The following is a 4,318-nucleotide window of genomic DNA, read 5'->3' as shown; positions in this document are numbered from 1 at the left end:
AAAAAAAAAAAAAAAACGAGCTCATGGCCGACGTGCACTTTGTCACTTTGTCTTGGGGCCCCCGGGGGCGACCAGGACGGTGCCCGCCCACAAGTACGTCCTGGCTGTCGCAGCTCCGTCTTCTATGCCATGTTCTACGGGGACCTGGCGGAAGTCAAATCTGAAATTCACATTCCGGACGTGGAGCCCGCAGCCTTTCTGATCCTCTTAAAGTACATGTACAGTGATGAGATCGATTTGGAGGCTGACACGGTGCTGGCCAGTCTGTACGCTGCTAAGAAGTGCATCGTCCCAGCATTGGCAAAAGCCTGCATCAACTTTCTGGAGACAAGTCTGAAAGCCAAGAACGCCTGCGTCCTGCTGTCCCAGAGCCGGCTGTTTGAGGACCTGCTGGGAGGCCATCAACGCACAGGCCGAGATGGTCAGGCAGTCCGAAGGCTTTTGTGAGATAGACCGGCAGATGTTGGAGATCATTATCACTCGGGAGGCCTTCAACACCAAGGAGGCTGTGGTCTTCGAGGCCCTCCTGAACTGGGCCGAGGCAGAGTGCAAAAGGCAGGGGCTGCCAGTCACCCCACGAAACAAGAGGCATGTTTTGGGGCGAGCCCTCTATCTGGTCCGAATTCCAACCATGACCCTAGAGGAGTTTGCCAACGGCGCTGCCCAGGCAGACATCCTGACTCTGGAGGAGATCCACGCCATCTTCCTGTGGTACAGGGCTACCAACAAGCCCGCCTGGACTTCCCCCTGACCAAGAGGAAGGGCCTTTCCCCGCAGAGGTGTCACCGATTCCAGTCTTCTGCCTACCGCAGCAACCAATGGCAGTACCGCGGGCGCTGCGACAGCATCCAGTTTTCAGTGGACAGAAGGGTATTTATTGCGGGGTGAGCCTGTATGGGTCCAGCTCTGGGAAGACTGAGTACAGCGTGAAGATTGAGCTCAAGCGGCTGGGGATGGTTCTGGCTCAGAACCTGACCAAGTTCACGTCGGACGGATCCAGTAACACCTTCCTGGTCTGGTTTGAACACCCGGTCCAGGTTGAACAAGACATCTTCTACACCGCCAGTGCTATCCTGGATGGCAGCAACCTCAGCTACTTTGGGCAGGAGGAGATGATGGAAGTGCAGTGCGGAAAGGTGGCCTTCCAGTTCCAGTGCTCCTCGGACAGGACCAACGGGACTAGGGTCCAGTGTGGGCAGATCCCTGAGCTCATCTGTGCCTGAGGTGCCCAGGGAGTCTGTAGCTGGTCGGCCAGTGAGTGGAGGCGAAGTCAGGTTGCTAACTGCTTCTTGACACCATGAAAGGCCACACTTAACCTTGTCTCTCTTTGGCATGTAGTCAACTGAAGCTTGATTCTGTGAAGTAGGCACCTTTTCCACACAGCCAGAGCTGGGGGATTGGAGTCTTAGGCATTTCTGGTACACTGGGGTGCATGTCTCAGGTGGAGGAAGATTTAGGGCACAACACAGGCCCCAGATCCCCTCCCATGGCACCCATGCCACCTGCTTTGAGGGGTTGGATGTTCCTGCCACGCTCTTGGATACTAAATGGTTCCAAGCTTCACTTTAGACCTTCCTTACACATTTAAAATCGACAAAAAGTCACTTAAAATAATGGACTTCTGTAATAAAGCTTGCCTAAAATTAAAAAATAATAAATAAACAAATAAATAAACAAACAGTTACTGAGCAGTGACCATGGGTGAGGCAGCTGCACTTAAGATACAGGGGTGAACAAAACAGACAGTGAGCCCTCACCTCACTCCCGTGGAGAGACCATTCTAGTGTCCTATTACTCAAATCAGTCTCCCCTAGCATTTGAGGATCAGCATTTGAGGATCAGCAATTAGAGAAAGAGTAATTTTTTTTTTTTTTTGAGACAAAGTCTTGCTCTGTCGCCCAGGCTGGAGTGCAGTGGCCAGATCTCAGCTCCACCTCCCGGGTTTATGCCATTCTCCTGCCTCAGCCTCCCGAGTAGCTGGGATTACAGGTGCCCGCCACCTCGCCCGGCTAGTTTTTTGTATTTTTTTTTTAGTAGAGACAGGGTTTCACTGTGTTAGCCAGGATGGTCTCGATCTCCTGACCTTGTGATCCGCCCGTCTGGGCCTCCCAAAGTGCTGGGATTACAGGCTTGAGCCACCGCGCCCGGCCGAGAAAGAGTAATTTACGCAGAGCTGACTGTGTGGGAGACCGGAATTTTATTATTACTCAAATCAGTCTCCCCCAGCATTCGAGGATCAGAGTTTTTAAGGACAATTTGGTTGGTTGTGGGGAGCCAGTGAGCCAGGAGTGCTGACTGGCCAGGGATGAAATCACAGGGAGTCGAAGCTGTCCTCTTGCTCTGAGTCAGTTCCTGGGTCGGGGCCGCAGGGTCAGATGAGCTGGTTTATGGATTTGGGTGGGGCCAGCTGATCCATCAAGTGCAGGGTCTGCAAAATATCTCAAGCACTGATTGTAGGAACAGTTTAGGGAGGGTCAGAATCTTGTAGCCTCCAGCTGCATGACTCCTAAACCATAGTTTGTTTTCTTTCTCTTTCTTTCTTTCTTTCTTTCTTTCTTTCTTTCTTTCTTTCTTTCTTTCTTTCTTTCTTTCTTTCTTTCTTTCTTTCTTTCTTTCTTTTCTTTCTTTCCTTTCTTTCTCTTTCTTTCCTTTCTTTCTTTCTTTCTTTTTCTCTCTTTCTTTTTCTTTCCTTCTCTCTCTCTTTTTTTTTTCTAGACAGAGACCCCTCTGTGCACAGGCTGGAGTGCAGTGATGCAATCTCAGCTCACTGCACCCTCCACCTCCCAGGTTCAAGTGATTCTTCTGCCTCACCCTCTTTGAGTAGCTGGTATTACAGGCGTGCACCACCACACCTGGCTAACTTTTGTATTTTTAGTAGAGATGGAATTTCACCATATTGGCCAGGCTGTTTTTAACTCCTGACCTCAAGTGATCCGCCCGCCTCAGTGCTGGGATTACAGGTGAAGCCACCACACCAGACCCTAAACCATAATTTCTAATCTTGTGGCTAATGTTAGTCCTACAAAGGCAATCTAGTCCCCAGGCAAGAAGGAGGTGTACTTTAGGAAAGGGCTGTTATCCTCTTAGTTTTAAACAAAGTTTCTCCCAAAGTTAGTTCAGCCTATGCCCAGGAATGAACAAGGACAGCTTGGAGATTAGAAGCAAGATAGAGTTGGTTAGGTTAGATCTCTTTCACTGTCTCAGTCATAATTTTGCAAAGGTGGTTTCTCATCTAGGCTGCCCAACTTCTGTGGTCAGGGTCTGGTACCAGGTATATGAGTTTGAATTCTGACTCTGCCATTTACAAACTTTGTGACCTCGGCAAATCCATCTAGCTGAGCCTCTGGTTCCTCATAGATAAGATAGTGAAAATGAGACAGTCTGTCTCCAAGGGCAGTTTGGGGGATAGAGGAGACAGTGCATTTTTTTGTGGTAACAACATTTAAAATCTACTCTTTTAGCAATTTTGATACATGTATCATAACATCACATTGTATTCCATAAATGTCATACACGTCCATGTGAAGAGACCACCAAACAGGCTTTGTGTGAGCAACATCGCTGTTTATTTCACCTGGGTGCAGGCGGGCTGTCTGAAAAGAGAATCAGCAAAGGGAGATAAGGGTGGGGCCGTTTTATAGGATTTGGGTAGGTAAAGGAAAATTACAGTCAAAGGGGGGTTGTTCTCTGGCGGGCAGGAGTGGGGGTCACAAGGTGCTCAGTGGGGGAGTTTTTGAGCCAGGATGAGCCAGGAAAAGCAATTTCACAAGATAATATCATCGCTTAAGGCAAGGACCGGCCATTTTCACTTCTTTTGTGGTTGAATGTCTTCGGTTAAGGCGAGGCAGGGCATTTGCACTTCTTTTGTGATTCTTCAGTTACTTCAGGCCATCTGGGCCTATACATGCAAGTCACAGGGGATGCAATGGCTTGGCTTGGGCTCAGAGGCCTGACAATAAACATATACAATTATTATTTGTCCATCAAAAATAGAATGAAAACATTTAAAAATAATATATAGTACGGGCCAGGTGTGGTGGCTCACACCTGTTATCCCAGCACTTTGGTAGATGGAGGCGGTTGGATCACCTGAGGTCAGGAGCTGGAGACCAGCCTGGCCAACATGGTGAAACCCTGTCTCTACTAAAAATACAAAAATTAGCTGGGCATGTTGGTGCACATCTGTAATCCCAGCTACTCGGGAGGCTGAGGCAGGAAAATCACTTGAACCCGGGAGGTGGAGGCCGCAGCGAGCTGAGATTACGCCACTGTACTCCAGCCTGGGCAGCAGAGCAAGACTCTGTCTAAAAAAAAAAAA

General features: G+C 49.0%; 1 protein-coding gene and 1 pseudogene across 2 annotated transcripts in view; both read left to right on the top strand.

The window, feature by feature from the left end:
• The window catches only part of CNR2 (cannabinoid receptor 2 (macrophage)), a 53,508-nt gene that overhangs the window by 19,900 nt on the left and 29,290 nt on the right, over positions 1 to 4,318 (top strand). The gene's annotated exons all lie outside the window — the stretch shown is intronic.
• LOC105514317 lies at positions 18 to 1,223 on the top strand (annotated as a pseudogene). The gene has a single exon (XR_001002163.1). The product of XR_001002163.1 is annotated as a BTB/POZ domain-containing protein 6 pseudogene (transcript).

The sequence above is a fragment of the Colobus angolensis genome, unplaced genomic scaffold (assembly GCF_000951035.1).
Source record: "Colobus angolensis palliatus isolate OR3802 unplaced genomic scaffold, Cang.pa_1.0 Scaffold240, whole genome shotgun sequence".
NCBI lineage: Eukaryota > Metazoa > Chordata > Mammalia > Primates > Cercopithecidae > Colobus > Colobus angolensis.
The sequence above is the reverse complement of the archived record's forward strand: the minus strand, read 5'-3'. Positions and strand labels throughout refer to the sequence as shown.